This window comes from Sinocyclocheilus grahami, unplaced genomic scaffold, assembly GCF_001515645.1.
Source record: "Sinocyclocheilus grahami isolate Dianchi unplaced genomic scaffold, SAMN03320097.WGS_v1.1 scaffold146.1, whole genome shotgun sequence".
NCBI lineage: Eukaryota > Metazoa > Chordata > Actinopteri > Cypriniformes > Cyprinidae > Sinocyclocheilus > Sinocyclocheilus grahami.
The window spans coordinates 1116279-1134604 of NW_015505325.1; the positions used below are offsets into that span (position 1 = coordinate 1116279).

Consider the following 18326-nt stretch of genomic DNA (forward strand, 5'->3'; position numbering starts at 1 on the left):
CTCCTTGTGAAGCTCCCCCGAATTCTTGCTGGTGCAGCTTTTCCTACCACACTTTTTCCTTCCACTCAACTTTCTATGAATATGCTTGGATACAGCACTCTGTGAACAACCAGCTTCTTTAGCAATGACATTTTGTGGCTTACCATCCTTGTGGAGAGTGTCAATGACTTCTGTCAAGTCAGCAGTCTTCCCCATGATTGTGTATAGCCTACTGACCCAGACTGAGAGACCATTTAAAGGCTCAGGAAACCTTTGCAGGTATTTTGAGGTAATTAGCTGATTAGGGTGTGACACCATGACTTTCCAGTATTTAACTTTTTCACAATATTCAAATTTTCTGAGATACTGAATTTTGGGTTTTCATTATCTGTAAGGCTTGAAATATTTCACTCTATGTGTAATGAATCTATATAATATATTGGTTTCCCTTTCTGAAATGAGTGACAAAAACTATTGACCTTTTTCATGATATTCTAATTTTTTGAGATGTACCTGTACGTCAAAACCAAACAATGAATCATCTCCTCCTGTGCGTGACATAAGTGAGAATATTGTTGTATTGTTGGCTGCTACACGAGGTGGTGGAAATTAGTGAAAACAAATCATGCTGTTTCCTTTCTTCTGAAAACAAAAGACAATTTTCGGCATGACTTAACCAATCTAGCCTCAGAATTGCATCTAACACAGGCCAAAGTATGCCACCATAATGTCAGTAAAATATAAATATATAATTCAATATAATTTATTATAATAAATTATGTATATTAGATGTTTTATTTTTAGTTTTTAATTTTATAATTTTGCTTTATAAAATATATACTTTTATAATTTTGCTTTAGCAATTTTGTATGTAATTGATGTAACTGGTGTACAGTTGGTGATGTAATTGGTGATGATGAACAGGGAAAACACTGGCTAACATGTATATATATATATATATATATATATATACATATATATATATATTTGGGGTATATTTGTAGCAATAGCCAACAAAACATTGTATGGGTTAAAATTATTATCAATTTCTCTTTTTCTCTCTCTCTCTCTCTCTCTCTCTCTCTCTCTCTCTTATATATACTTACAGGACATACATACTTACATATACATTTAGGAAAGCACAAACAGGGAGAATACACAGAAATAAGCACAAAATCTTAACACCAACAATAGAAAAAAAATCCTATCCCTATGGACGTATATATATATATATATATATATATATATATATATATATATATATATATATATACATATATATATATATTTGGGGTATATTTGTAGCAATAGCCAACAAAACATTGTATGGGTTAAAATTATTATCAATTTCTCTTTTATGCCAAAAATCATTAGGATATTAAGTAAAGATGTTATGTTATGTTATGTTATGTTCTATGAAGATATTTTGTAAATTTCCTACTGTAAATATATTCAAACTTAATTTTTGATTAGTAATATGCATTGCTAAGAACTTCATTTGGACAATTTTAAAGGCGTTTTTCTCAGTATTTAGATTTTTTTGCACCCTCAGATTCCAGATATTCAAATAGTTGTATCTCGGCCAAATATTGTCCGATACCAAACCATACATCAATGGAAAGCTTATTTATTCAGCATTCAGATGATGTATAAATCTCAATTTCAAAAAATTTACCCTTATGACTGGTTTTGTGGTCCAGGGTCACATATATATAATATTTCATATGTCTGCATGGGATCATGTGTCTTTCAAAACCGTGTGCTGCTGTGTCAGATGCACAATATTTGCTCTGTCAACCTGAAGCTTGCAATATCATCTCATCATCCAGCCCTCCCTCCCTCAATCCATCTGCCCATCCTTGCTTTTCCCTGTTATTCTTGGCTTCATGCAGTCATTCTGGTTACCCTGCAGTTACAGAAGCCTATTTTCACCTACTGACATTGAGAAGTAATTTAAACAGTGCAATAGCAGGAAACCAGGAACAGACACACACATATGCTGAGACCACAGTCTTAGTTTGCAAAAGAAACACATTGCTTTTACATCAACTCTTGCTAAAATATTACGTCACTGGTTTGATATTGCTTTTATACAACAGTTTCATTATCCAAAATGTTTGGTAACTTACATTTTAGATGCAATGTTGTCAGTTGCTTTGTCTATCTGTGTTCCACCAACGGCACTAGTTTCGAAAGAAGCTGAGGAAGCTGTTTCTCAAGGAATCAGTCGAATGAATGATTCAATGACTCACTCATGATGGCAGTGGTTTGTTCTTTCTTGAATTAATCAGTGTATTTGAATGAGTCTGTTGAGTAAATCAGAGGCGTGTTTAGAGTTTTGGGGGCCATAAGCAAGCAGGGTGGGGGGAGGGTTAAATAATGCATCTTGTCTTTGCTTGTTAGACCTGTGGAAGTCAAAGGAGATAATTCTGGTTGTTTGGACCTTCGGATATTTGACCAAAAAAAATCTTGCACTGTAGCTCTTTAATAATGTTTTGATGAAATTAATTAGTGAATGAGCTGGAATGACAGGAATTGGATTTTATAGTCTAAAATGAATACAGATATGTTTTGATAGTGTTCCTTTAGATATCCTTGGCTCATTCCAGGCCTAATCCTGAAAGATTTGCTCATCTATATGTATGTTTATGAAGGATTATGAAGTTATGATATAATATGCATAATTTACCAGTCCAAAATATCCCTATCTAAAGCATCCCATCGTAGGTGGCTGCTTCTTGCTGTAATCTCCACCGCAGTTCAGATTCTATTAAAAATGTATGGGATGCATTGAGATGGATTGCTTTGAAGCATGTCTTGGATGTTGGATCAAAATAACCTTGGAACACTTTTTGGATTGTCTTGATGAACAATGTTTTTTTCCGGAAGCTAATTGCATCGCTGATGCTTTTCTTTTCAGTCAAAAGAACTGAAAATAGAAAAGTGTAAAAATCCAACTTTACACTTAGTTTTCTTGTTGTTTAGCAGCAGGTTGATGCAGAAGATTTCTGGAAAGCTATGACGTCATGGCCTGTGGCCAGAAGAAAATGCCATCACTGATGTTCTTATATAAAAGCAAGAGAAACAAGAGACAATTATAGAATGATTGGATCAAATGAAATTATCATGCACACCCAATCTTTACCGGTGAAACCGGTAAAAAAAAGCTGTCAGACAAACACAGATTTGAGAATGAGGTTTGTATGTGTGAGGAAAATGTGTCTGTTTCAGTCAAGCAAAAAATACGAGAGCAAGACAAAGAGAGAAAGTGTCTAGCCATAAAATGTGAGTGGGGAGGAGGGTCAAAAACAAGGGGACAGGGATAATACACAAGAAGAGCAGAGAGAGAGAGAGAGAGAGAGAAAAGGAGAGAGATGGAGAGAAAAAGCGACAGGACCAGTAGCAGAGAGTGTGTGCTTTCTAAGCAACATCAGACGTGGCTTTCTGACTCTGAGTCTGTTCAGATTATGTCAGTCCTTCACATCAAGAAACAGTTGTAGAGTTGCTCACTCTCAAAGCGGATTGACCGCCATTCACCTACTCATCCTCCAGCACCGAGCACCAGAGCTCAAGCACTCTGAATTTGGGGATATACCTCTTTTATGTCTTTCAGTATCTCTCTGTCATTCTATTTGTGCGTGTGAGTTTTGCCATATACTTTGGATTCTGCCTGGACTCCATGTGAGTAGTCAAGCACACACGCTCCCCTGGAAGGTAAGTTCTGTCTGGGGTTTGTGATTGAGTGGAAATATAGGATCGTCTAAACTAGGCATCACCGAGCTGGGTTATGCTGTGGGTGACTGTTATGGGTGAGCTTTTTGAATGTTCTTTAAAGGAATATTTAACGGTTTTGTGATAAATGTGTTTTTGAATGCAAATATCTTATTGAATGTATATATATTTTATTTTCTGTTTTTTATGTTGTCTGGTCTTATTGGTAGACAGAAAAACGTCAATTAATTTAAACTTTGCTGTACATTAGTAAGGCCTAGTTTGAGGTGTTCTGTGAATTAAACTGGTTTCTGTTATAAAATATAATAATTTATACTATTTTATTTTTATAAAATAAGAAAATAATTATGCTCGATAGTATTCCAGTCTATTGTGGTACACATTGTTGGCTCCTTTATGATAAATTCAAAAATTGCTTGCATTTTTCCTAATTTCTACATCACTACATGAATATATAAATGTAATGTAAATGTAGACCAACCAGAGAAAAGGTGTCTTTCAAAGGCACATAATTTAAGAAAGAATATGGCTTATATACTCTCTCAGAAAAAAAGGGACAGTACCGTTTCAAAAGGTACAAATATACCATTTGGGTATATGTACCTTTAAGGTACTTATGTGCATCCTTCAGGGGTAAATAAGGTACAAGAGTGTGCTTTTTAAAAAGGTACCGCTACAGTGGCAGCTTTTGAACCTTTTTTTTCGGCGAGTGTAGAAGTGTGGTTTGTCTTTTTGTGGAGAAGACCACATCACCACATTTGTACGGTAGTGGTCAGTGTTGCAAAACTAAAAGCTCTGAAAGTATGAGGATTAGATAAAACATTAACCAGAGATGAATGAAGGGAAAAAGAAATTGATCAAAAACACAGGCTATGTATTATTGTATATCATATTGTTGTTCTTATTAAGAAAAGTGATCCTTCTGATGGGCATACCATCATCCAAAAAAGTTATGTTGCTCTTTTCAGCTCAAAAAAAGGATAGAAAATATCAGGAGAGGCTAAGCGAGGAGAGGTGAGGAGCATTAACAGTTATTAATAAAATGTTGGCAATTGTAGCACTCTGGCTCCGAGTTAATAAATGACATGGCAGCAGGAGACGTGCATTTTTACAGAAATGGAATCTAGAAGTGTTTTTAGGGTTTAAAAGCAGTTGGCAGGTTAATTTAAAATGTGCTGTCTGCTTTAATACATCAAGGACCCTAGCCAGAGAGAAAGAAAATGTATATGGTGAAAATGATGAGACAAAAATGGTTGAAATCAAAATCCAGCTGGGCTTTTAGTCTAGAGGTTTTCCTAGGTCAAATGGATCCAAACCAAAATGGCCTGTTGTCTGGGGCTTTGCACCAGAGAACTGAGCAAAAACAGATTAGGGAGAAAATGAGGAAGACAATTCACATTTTGAACATTTTCTTCTCACTGACTTTAAAAAGGTTCTTCATAGGCATCTATGGTTCCATGAACAACCTTTAACATCCACATAATCATTTAATTGCACAAAATGTTATTTACTGAAACACTGAACTCAGAATAGGTTTTCCTAGGTCAAATGGATCCAAACCAAAATGGCCTGTTGTCTGGGGCTTTGCACCAGAGAACTGAGCAAAAACAGATTAGGGAGAAAATGAGGAAGACAATTCACATTTTGAACATTTTCTTCTCACTCTAAAAATGACTTTAAAAAGGTTCTTCATAGGCATCTATGGTTCCATGAACAACCTTTAACATCCACATAATCATTTAATTGCACAAAATGTTATTTACTGAAACACTGAACTCAGAATTTTTTAACAATAAAAATAACAACAACAACAACTACTACTACATTATGATTATATTAGCCACAGAGAATTAGCGGATTACAACCAAATCAAATTTAGTTTACAATAGTATAAATTAGCTGTATAAATTGTTTATACATTGTACAAAGTAGTACAATTATCATGTGTCACAGATAGAGTGATATAAAAGTCACCCGCTGAAAGACAAAAAGAATATTAAAAATGCAATTGTTCATAGAGCCCAAATCAACAAGATTACCAGCCTGGTCAATTAGACTGTCTCACTGACTATGCACAGTATGAATGAACACACAGCTGACCTGTCAGACTGTTGAACCAGAACTAAAAAACTCGCTGATTAATACTGGCAATTTGCCTGCTACAATGAAAGGTCTAAATTCAGCCAAATGTTAATTGATTGAAGTGTTGAACATTTGACAGATCTGTCAGAATTAGAAGAACGACAAGTACGTTAAGTCAACTTTCCCTGAAAAAACATGAATTAGAATATGAAACAATCTCAGAGGAACTTTTAGGTGCAGCTCAGACCTATTCAAAGCCTGAGTGGAACAATTTATTATTATTTTTTTTACTAAAGACATGGACTTTCTAAATATCTCCTTTTGTGTTCCACACAAGAAAAAAAAGTAATACGAGATCACAATCTAAAGCCAATGCGTCTGAGAACAGAAATGTGTTGGGAGTTCTGTTTGGAACTGTATCTGACATTCTATTTCTTCCCCACAGATGGGCAATGTGTCAAAAACAGCCCTGTTCGTGTCCACAATCTCCAGACAGCACGACATCCTCATGGGATCACTTTATTCATTGTTCTGTGAGTCCACAACCACCGTAACATTCTGATCTTCTACATGTTCCAATGTGGTTTCATCAGAGCAGGACAACGCTCAACACCCCAATGACTTTGAATACCTATTCTTTATGAATAACTCAGAGGAGAAACGGTTCACCTGCCATTAAGCTCCTTCTGCTTCTTACCCTGCCTGTGTCCACCTTGGCCAAATTGTCCTGAGGATCAAGGTCAAGGTCAACTTTATTATCCCCAAGAGGGCAATTTGTTTCACAGCCAGCAGTAAACCATACAATCAACAAAACAAACACCCACCACCACAACACACGGACAAAAACAAAGACTTCCATAAAAGACTTTATAATATACATAAAGTTGTTTGTAATTTAAAAGACCAATAGCAGCTGGTATAAAATAATTTTTAAATCTGTTAGTCCTACATAAAGGATGATCAAATATATTCTAAAATCAATTTTTCTGAGATGGCCACGTATATAATTACTTTGGGAAAGAGAATGGGGTGGCCATGAATGTGTGCAATAGTTCTGGTCTGCTTGATATTAATGTTTCTTTAGAAGTGAGAACTTTAATTATACCTCCGATGCGGCTGACAAATTGCTTGCATTATTGAAGCTCATGGGTTGATCCAACTTCAGTCTGTTAAAAGAAATAAGGATCATTGTTATTCTAGACTACTTCACCATACCTAGCAGGGTTTGCTTAGCATTTCTAAGCTCTATGATCAAATGTTCATGTGACAGGTTTGTCAGCAATGGGATAGAGATGTCACACTGTCGGGGGCACATTTTCAATGCAGCTTTACAAAATTCAGTAGCTACTTTGATGAAAAGATGAATAGGTGAGAGAGTGGATGGATAGATCTCTTTTTCTCACCCAGGTGTCTTGTCACTCCTGGAAAATGGCATGCTGTTGTTTGTAGCCTACCGTAAAAGGTCATCTCTGAAGCCAGCAGAGTTTTTCGTCGTGAACATGTCTGTGAGTGAGCTAGGGATGACCCTGTTTCTGTTTCCTCTTGCCATCCCTTCTGCTCTAGCACACAGGTGAGATCCTGCTTCACAGTTTTTTTTACTCTAATAGAGTCAAGAAGTTATATATGCACCCTCTGCCCCTCTTTCACGTTGTAGCATTCTGTCTGATTCATTTTATTGAATCGGTTTTTATACAAGGTTCAAAAATAAATTCAAATGCACTGTTAAAAGATACGATTCACTGGCTCGTTTGAACACTTGCGACTTTTAAAATGGAAATATAGTTAAATGCTGCTATTTAACACTTATGAACATGTGTTTTATAATTTTGTGTTTTCTATGTTTATTAGTTACATCTTAAAGTTCAATCTTATGGTATTGTTTATGTTTTTGGTGCCAGATAAATGCTGCAATTGCAGAATTATAGCTATAGCTTGGCAAGTTACAGTTTCAAAGTTTCACCCATTGCAAATGCCTTATACTGTTTGATGTATTTTTTCAGTAAAGTATCATGGTTCTAAAGTAAAAACAAAGAAAAGGAGTATTTCAGAGTTCAAGCAAAAACAGTAAAATGATCTCTCTCTTTTCTCTGTAGGTGGTTGTTTGGGGAGGTAGCATGTCTGTGCTATGCTGTGTGCGGGGTTCTATTTGGCTTATGCAGCCTAACAAACCTGACTGCTTTGTCGTCAGTATGCTGCCTCAAAGTCTGCATCCCAAATTATGGTATAATGATCTTTTGTCTCCCTTTAACCAAACTATTATTTTATAAACCATTATGAAATGATATTGTGCTTTTCTTAGCAATATTTTAAATATAAACATGGTATAATGATGAGGTGAGTCTCTGTCTCTTGATAAAATGCCACCTGTTAAATAACATGAAGAAGCGTTGTGATTTTGTTACTCATACTTTTGTTTTTGTGAAGCAAAACGGTAAACCAGATGTCAGTGAAACAGATGTATTTATCTTTAATTATATGTCTTTAATTTGACTGCACTTCAAACAATGTTGCATCTCTGAATAAAGTTATTGGCCCACTCCTGAGTGGCCCACTCTGTTTCATTTACTTGTCAAAGGCAAATTTTACTCAGATTAGGTGTTTGGTGATTGGTCATTTTGGTTCCTGCATCTGAATCCTGGATAGACCTTGTCATAGTAAATCACAATTTCTAGGCCCCGTCTAGATTAAAATATTAACAGTTAACATGATCAGTTAACATGCCCCAAATGATACTGTTCTCCTGAATGTTTTTTTTTTTTTTATCAAGTCTAATCTCAAACAGCCGAATCAGGTCTGAGTGTTTTGGACTGTTAGCGCCGTGTTCTGTCTGAAGATTCGGAAAACTGTCACAATCGGTTCACTGTGAAATAAAAAGGCCGTCTGGCTTAAATACGCAAGAATAGGAGGTTAAAACAAATGGAAAGAGACACAAAAATGAAGAAAGATGCAAAAAGATAAGCGAGGACAAGTGGAACAACATATAGGAAAAATTAGACAAAACAGGAGAGACAGAGTGATGAAACAAATTAAGCAAAGAAAGAAAGAAGAAGAGCATATAATGAGCGCACATTTAGGGCTTGCTGTAGCCTGAAACAGCAGGTCATTTCTTCTTTCTGTCTCTGTGGGATATGAAATTAAAAATAATTCCAACACTGACCTGTGTCAGGAGAATCATAGAGCCGGACCAATTAGTCACTTTGATCAGTCACACCATTTTTCATCAAAATATTTATTCATGCAGTCCTCGTTGCCACAGGTAACAAATTCTCATCCAGTCACGCTTGTGTGATGGTGGTTGGAGTTTGGTGTCTTTGCTGTGGGACCTTTGGCCCACTGGGGGAGTTTTGGGCCAGAACCGTACGGAACCGCTTGCTGCATAAACTGGTATGACCACAAACATTTTAGCATTAATATGTGAAATGTACGCAAACAGATTCTGCATTCATGCTTTTTCATCATTGTATGTTCCAAGGTACACTCCATCCCATGATGCCCTTGCCATGGCTTACATCATCAGTCTCTTTATCTTTTGTTACATTGTCCCCTGTACCATCATCATCCTCTCTTACACCTTCATCCTGCTCACAGTGAGGGGGTCTCACCAAGCCATTCAACAGCACGTCTCACCACAAACTAAAGTGACCAACGCACACACACTTATTGTCAAGGTAAGTAAGCTTTATGGGTTGATTGTTGTTGTTTTTTGTGTTTACAGTGACTTTTATATAGCAAAAAAGCTGTTAGTTTTAATACAAATCAACCCCTGGGACATAAAAGTGTACAAAAGCACATGTGGTGTCCACACGTTCACACTGTGCAAATATAACATATTTTATTGCCCTGTGGAGCAGACAGCACGAATGTGATACTATTGCTGAGTATGTACTTAACGTCCCTCAAAAAGTAATGCTGATTACCCATCCTCTGTCCTCTGAACAAGGGCTGGCTGTACCAGCCTTATTTTTAAAAAACTGTGTCATGAAGCCCTGGTATACTGTATCCATGTGTAACTTTGCTGTTGGCAGTGAGTGCTGCACTGTTGAATATACTGGTGCTGAATGTTGATTATTGAGGCACACAAATGTCCCCTCAGAACATATGTGTACATTGCATACATTTACACACATTTGGCGATCTGGGTCATCAACAGACACATAAAATAAGCAGTAATGCTGACAATAAATGAATATGGCAGCTTGTTCTGTTCATATTACATAGAACATACAGTTCAGAGGTTTGGCAGAATATTTTCAGAATTTTTTTTCAGGATTCTTTCATGAATAGAACGTTCAAAGGATCAGCATTTATTTAAACAGAAATCTTTTGTAACATTATAAATGTAACATTACAAATGTATGACTGTTCATGACACTAAATGTCTTCACTGCAAAAAAAAATATTTGTACTGGAAAAGACAAAAATACTGATTAAGAAAATCATTTTTAGCAGTGCTTACTGTCACTTTTGATCAATTAAATGCATTCTTCCTGAAGTAGTGTGTGTGGGAGAGAGAATATGGGTTACAGAGGTCAAAATATGATCTTAAAACATTTAAAAACAAATAATTCTGTCTAATTGCATGTCGACTAAGTACAGTATATGTGGTGTGTTTTCTTTCTAGCTCTCAGTGGCTGTATGTATTGGCTTCCTTATGGCTTGGAGCCCGTATGCCATTGTTGCCATGTGGGCTGCTTTCAGCGCCAATGAACAGGTCCCACCCACCGCCTTTGCACTGGCAGCCATTCTGGCCAAATCTTCCACCATTTACAACCCTATGGTTTATCTTCTCTTCAAACCCAACTTTCGCAAATCACTAAGTAAGGATACTCAAACTCTCCGCCACAGGATTTTTTTGAGCCACAGTAAAGCCAGTCCCACACCAGGAATAAAGGACCGGCAGGTGAAGAACTTTCAGCAGTGCAACAATAAGGATGCCAGCACCTCCACACCCTTTTCCAGTGGGCAGGCAGAGAGTTATGGGGCATACCATGTCTATGCAGAAGCAGGGCCAAGTTTTCAGCAAATTAATCCCCAGAGAACTGCGCATATTCTAGAGGGCACAGTTCAGAGTGAAATACCAGTGAGACAACTGACTGACAGAATGCAAAACGACCTCCTGTGAGAGATACTCAAGAAAGAAAGAATGCATAAAATGTAAGGAAGGAGGGGATGATGTAACGTGTAAAATCGCAGATGTCCTTAGATGCCCAAACACAAGGATAAAGAAAACTGAAAAGGAAGAAAATCTCACTGTTGTCTCAGAATTCTTACTGATCCTCAGAACTTCCTGCAGATTTCAGGAATGTTTCCTGAATGTTTCCTGCAATGTTTACTCAACCAAATTCACCTCTTTTTAAGATGTAGAAAGCATATTTCCATAATGGCAGTTCACACAGAATGTCATGCTTTTAAATTGTTTTCAATGTCAACATGAATTACATTACATGTGTTCTGTGGAAACAGCCTTCATTGTTTGAACAAGCCTCGAAAACTAAATATGATGTGATTTAAATAAATGTGTAAGTCCAGTGAGATGTCTAAAAAAATCAAGTTCAACTGCAGAGACTATGTGCCAGTTTCATACATGGTTTACAATGAGATAAGCAAGGCACAGTTCACTTAATGAACAAAGACTGACATCGGCTGAACAGGAGGAGTATCACAGCTGAAAAGGTTCAGAAAAAAACTTTCTAGGTGGGTTTTCATTGCCAAAGCATTGATAAAATTAGATATAGCCAGTATTATCAGTGTCACTGTAATAGTAACACAAACTAACAGTGTAATAGCACTGTCAACTACAAATTTTGTACAGTTTGATCCCAGCTGAACGGCGCCCACTCCTATCGCACATGGATTCATTAAAGGATAAAAGTACTTAATCTGAATGGAAATGGCAGTAAAATACCAGTGGTTGGTGAGGTTGATTGGATGCATATTTAAAAAAAAATTGGATGCATTTCAAACATAAAGAAACTTCTGTACAGTGTAATGAGCAAATTCTACTTATATGGGTCACTACACCTTTAAAAACAAAGAGAGGCGGAAAAACGAGATCAGGAATTAGCTCAGTGAAATAGCCTTGAGGCACCCCATATTCAAAGAACGCACACAGAAAGAGACAGACTTTTCCCTCAGATAAACATCTCTTCATGGAAAGCAAAACAATCCAAATTCTGACTTAAACTACAGTTAGATATTTGACTAGGAGATGTGTTATGTAAAAAATAACTATTAATTTACCCAGGCTAAACTACACTCTTCAGTGGTATCTGTTAACTCTATTGTACATGGTTTACAATGAGATAAGCAAGGCACAGTTCACTTAATGAACAAAGACTGACATCGGCTGAACAGGAGGAGTATCACAGCTGAAAAGGTTCAGAAAAAAACTTTCTAGGTGGGTTTTCATTGCCAAAGCATTGATAAAATTAGATATAGCCAGTATTATCAGTGTCACTGTAATAGTAACACAAACTAACAGTGTAATAGCACTGTCAACTACAAATTTTGTACAGTTTGATCCCAGCTGAACGGCGCCCACTCCTATCGCACATGGATTCATTAAAGGATAAAAGTACTTAATCTGAATGGAAATGGCAGTAAAATACCAGTGGTTGGTGAGGTTGATTGGATGCATATTTTAAAAAAAATTGGATGCATTTCAAACATAAAGAAAGTTCTGTACAGTGTAATGAGCAAATTCTACTTATATGGGTCACTACACCTTTAAAAACAAAGAGAGGCGGAAAAACGAGATCAGGAATTAGCTCAGTGAAATAGCCTTGAGGCACCCCATATTCAAAGAAAGCACACAGAAAGAGACAGACTTTTCCCTCAGATAAACAGGATCAAACATGTCTCTTCATGGAAAGCAAAACAATCCAAATTCTGACTTAAACTACAGTTAGATATTTGACTAGGAGATTTACCCAGGCTAAACTACACTCTTCAGTGGTATCTGTTAACTCTATTGTTGAATAAACTCTCTCCTCAGGCCTTGGTCGCTCTGTTCCCACGGCTCTCGGCCCCGCCCCTCTCGTCACAGTTGAATAAACTCTCTCCTCAGGCCTTGACTGAGAGAGATACAGTTCAACAGATACAATCACATTTGCGCTTTACAGCACTGCACTGTGCTCAATCCAACACTCAGTGAACTTTTGCTTGAAAGGTTGTGAGAGTCAACATCTAAAATAGAGGCTTTTAAAGCCAACCCAAAAGGGTTTTCAGGGCATTTCTTTTGTGTTTATGAGTTCTGGAAACTGTTTAAAATTATAAATAAATAAATAAATATATATATATATAAAATACTAATCATTGATTTATGTGTAATCCCTTTTAATGGTAAAAAAATGCTAGATGCATGAATAAAATTATGCTGCATGTCCTGTTCATCTACTTAGGCGTTGTCTTGTTTAGCTTGTTTACATTGTAGTTGTTGCTGACTTTCTATGTGTTCATTCATCTGAGTTTCTGTCTTTCTGTAAATTAAGAAAGGTAAGGACTGACTCTGAAGGATCTATACAAATAATCCATTTCAAAATGATTTACAACATGACTGAATCTTCTAGCACAAATAAATGGACTTGGACAAACTAAATGTTTATCAAGGCACATCATGAGACCTAATCGGTTCTGCCTAATTATGTGTCACTGCATTTGTGTCCAAGGTTAAGTTTCTCTTATACCCTTTACCTTCCCTGTCTATATATTTCAGTGAATTCATGGCTAATTTGAGAACAGACTCCTGGGTGGGACAACATACAGCTCTCTGAGCCAAATCAAAAGAAACTAGATTCAGATATACAGAGATCTCACCTTCCCTTGAATGTTTCTTGACTGCTCTCTCTTTCTCATTGCCTTACCTCACACTGAACAGATGCACTCATGGTCCACCCAGCATCTGTCCTTGACTTGTCTCAAAACCAGTGCAAATCATTCAGTTTTGGCGAGGTATTGTTTCCAGATGTGGAAGAAGATGGTTGTGTCTTGTAATTCAGGTCATTCAAGTATTCTTATAATTCAGTGTATTGTTCTAACAAACAAACTGACTAAACTTGCCATTCCTGTATCTCAGCTGGTAAGGTCACAGGTTTGATTTGCAGGTAACACACATGTAGAGTAAGGCATTCCCAGACTTTTTTGTTAGCTAAACCTATAGATTAATTAAAGTGCCTCCTGAGATTTTAGGTTAATATTTTTTATAATTAATGACACATTTGTATGTTCACAGTTCTTGTTTCTCAGATTTCGGTTAATGGTCACATGACAGGCAGGTAAACAGTTAAAATTTAATCTTTCAGTAAGTGTTTTATTTAGATTTATGTTTTTATTTGTAAATTATTCGTTTTAAATTATTCATTTACATTTGTATTATTTCATTCATTATTAGCTTTTCATCAACTCACAAACCCCAGTTTGGGAAACCCTAGAGTAAGAGATAACTTCCAGTCCAGGAGGATTGATATTTAATATTTTAAGTTATTATTAGTATTATTAATATTTAAATTTTTACCTGTATTATTTACTTATATTATATTAAGTATATTAAGATTTCACTAAGAAAAAATTAGTCCATGTGTAAACATGCATGCATACTGCAAAACAATCATCAACAAGATCAGCACTATTAAACTAATGGTAATACTGAAGTCCTGCGAGATCATTTTCACAATTGCATGATACACAAGATTGCACCACAGTTTGTATGAAACAACAGAACGCAAATCCGTGGTGTGATACGAGAAACATGAAAGTAACACCAGTTTTATTTATACCGGATGAGCATACTGATATACAGTGGTTGCCATGATTGACCAATCAGAAATGAGTTTTCCATAGAGCATTGTAATTTGCTTTTTGATACAATTTTGCCAATATAGGGATAACTTTATTATTTTCCTATAACCAGGCCCGGATTAAAAATTAAAACGCCCCTGGGCACAATGTCTTTTAAGGGCCCCCCATCCTTTTCTCTACTCTCCTCTAGTGAAATATTTTTAAAAAAATTATATTTCCTTCATTTTTGTTGAAAATAAATGTCATTTCTGATCTGATATATGATGGGGGAAAAAAAGAGAAGAATGAGTTCAGCAAAAGGTGTATTTAAACGCCGGACGATCGCGTCAAAACATAGAGCCATGCGCTTTACACCCTACGTGCATCTTTATAATGTTCTATGTCAACCAGACATTGGAGCTAGTGTAAATAACCTCTGCCAACAAGGTTGGCTATTTGCATATAGTGTAACACTCTGAGTCTGAAATTTTTTCTTCCCCTCGCTTGGGCCGCAAGTGTGCATGGGCCCCTGGGCCCGATTCCATAATGCTCATTGGATAATCCGGCCCTACCTATAACTGTAGATGCATTCTGTTGTTCGGGTGTTTTGAAACTCAGACAGCTGTCAGACCAGATCTGTTCATACCTGACTATTGTTTCTGAATGATACAGTGAGTTTCATTAGAGAGCTGCTTATTTTCTCACTTTACTGGCAGCAGCCTGAATCAATGGACTCACTGGGCTTGTGTTCATTAATAATTCATAAAACAGCTGATCCTCATTGTACTGTATTCACAGATCTGTCAGTGTATTCTCCTTTGGGACTAGTACTACCATTATCCTCTTTGTGTGTATGTGCATGTATGCGTTTAACTCCAGGCCTGAACTAATGCCATCCACCACAGACTTGACTGCCAGGAGTTTTATAGCCAAACATCACACTGTGTCAATGTGTCATTAATAGATTTTACAACCCCAGTTGCACCAGCTAATTCGTTTTTAGCCTAATGTCTTTAAATCTCGTTAACCCACTGCTGTAAATGGTGCCTAAACCTTGAAGTTGTTTTATTACAGACTCCAAATCTGAATTTCCTATTGCCTTCTAAGTGGGTGTGTCTGTGCGTGCTGATAAGGGGGAAACAAAGACCTGGCAGGAGATGTTAAAGGAGAGATCATGAGCTGGAGGCTTTGAAGGAGTTTGAATAGAAAGAGCAGCAGAACTGTAAAATTGGCTTGAGTTGGACAGTCTGTCTCAAATGCTGGCGAGCACCCAAACTCACTGAAGCTCACGGACACAAACACGGCTTCACTCTGACCACTCATAACCATGTAAGCGCACACTGAATCAGGCTTGGGTACTGCGATTGAGCCAAAGACATCAGGAGATTTCACATAATTTGCTACTTTAGTCTGTTATAATGTTATGATATTTCATAACAATACAAATGCATGTCCTTATATAGCAAAATGTCACCATGAAAGTCACCGTGAAATCAAAACTGACAATTCAACTTTTTTTTTTAATGATGCATTTCAGAATGCATAGAGAAGTTTTGTTTGTTGTATGATTCAGGCAATATATTTAAAATATATATATTTTAGATAAACGTAATATTATAATATTTTTTAACAATACATATTTATGCTGGATAATTGCCTATTTTCCTTTTTATTCAAAGTCTCCCTTTCTTTTTCTGCATGGTTTCCTGTTTCATTTCTCACACAAAGAAAATAGACTGCTATGAGTTTGGGCGTCTATCCAAGGACCAGATTCAAACAGTTCACACAGACTAGCATGATGCTCATTTGCAGCTAGCTCATACATAGCTGAGGGCTGTGCAATCTGCCTAATACACACATAAACACACACACACACTTACACAATTCCTCAGCAGCTTAGATATACTGTGATATCTTGTTTTTCTAGGTCATAGTTTAAAAAAGATGTCACTTTCTAATGAGTCAACACTTTAGAGTTTCAGTAACTACACAAGAGGGTGACAGAACGAGATGGATGATGGAAAGAGACATGGGGAGATTCCTTTGTGTGTTTATGTGTTACTCTCTTCAGCTTGCTTATTTTGTGTGACCCAGATATATCCCACAAAAGTACAGAAAGCAAGAACGATTACAGTTCAATATTTCCTCCAGGCAAAAGGCTGTGCCAGAGAGTAGTAAGAGGAGGCCCTAGTGAATTATGGCTCTCATAATTGTATCTGAATCTTCTCTGGGGGAAAACATGTTTATAAAGCAGCCATCTGCATCATGAGTAGCCTACTGGCCCTTTTAATGCAGACTGGGTTTTCACCATGCACACAACACAAAGGAAATATTTTCAGTGTGTGGTGGTTTTATGGCATGCCAGATCACATTAGCTCCTCAGAGAGGTGTGATGAACAAAACACTCCTTTCTCTCAGTGGTGAAATCCTACCTTTCTTTCTGTCTTTGTCCATTTAAGGAGAGAACACAGGTAGTGAGTGCAGCCCCTCCTCTATCACTATAGAGGGGATGTCTCAGAGACGAAGTATGTGACTCTCTTCAGCTTGCTTATTTTGTGTGACCCAGATATATCCCACAAAAGTACAGAAAGCAAGAACGATTACAGTTCAATATTTCCTCCAGGCAAAAGGCTGTGCCAGAGAGTAGTAAGAGGAGGCCCTAGTGAATTATGGCTCTCATAATTGTATCTGAATCTTCTCTGGGGGAAAACATGTTTATAAAGCAGCCATCTGCATCATGAGTAGCCTACTGGCCCTTTTAATGCAGACTGGGTTTTCACCATGCACACAACACAAAGGAAATATTTTCAGTGTGTGGTGGTTTTATGGCATGCCAGATCACATTAGCTCCTCAGAGAGGTGTGATGAACAAAACACTCCTTTCTCTCAGTGGTGAAATCCTACCTTTCTTTCTTTGTCCATTTAAGGAGAGAACACAGGTAGTGAGTGCAGCCCCTCCTCTATCACTATAGAGGGGATGTCTCAGAGACGAAGTATGTGTGTGTGGCTTCCTGTTTCATGAATCAGCCTTTAGTCATTTAGCTGATGGCATCAGATCTTATGCTGATATTGCACATACAAACCCGATTCCAAAAAACTTGGGACACTGTACAAATTGTGAATAAAAACAGAATGCAATGATGTGGAAGTTTCAAATTTCAATATTTTATTCAGAATACAACATAGATGACATATCAAATGTTTAAACTGAGAAAATGTATCATTTTAAGGGGAAAATAAGTTGATTTTAAATTTCATGGCATCAACACCTCAAAAGTTGGGACAAGGCCATGTTTACGACTGTGTGGCATCCCCTCTTCTTTTTATATCAGTCTGCAAACGTCTGGGGACTGAGGAGACAAGTTGCTCAAGTTTAGGAATTGGAATGTTGTCCCATTCTTGTCTAATACAGGCTTCTAGTTGCTCAACTGTCTTAGGTCTTTGTCGCAGCTTCCTCTTTATGACAACTTGGGTTGTCCTTGTCCTCTTTTGTCCAGATGACATGGAGTCCCAGTTTTCCAAAAAGAACTTCAAATTTTGATTCGTCTGACTACAGAACAGTTTTCCCACTTTGCCACAGGCCCAGAGAAAACGCCTGCGCTTCTGGATCATGTTTAGATATGGCTTCTTTTTTGACCTATAGAGTTTTAGCCGGCAACGGCGAATGGCACGGTGGATTGTGTTTACCGACAATGTTTTCTGGAAGTATTCCGGAGCCCATGTTGTGATTTCCATTACAGTAGCATTCCTGTATGTGA

At 37.1% G+C, this 18326-nt stretch overlaps 1 pseudogene; it reads left to right on the top strand.

Annotated features, from left to right (window-relative positions):
- The first annotated feature begins 6162 nt into the window (after window positions 1-6162).
- Window positions 6163-11197, top strand: LOC107591864 (opsin-5-like; annotated as a pseudogene).
- Window positions 11198-18326: the final 7129 nt, after the last annotated feature.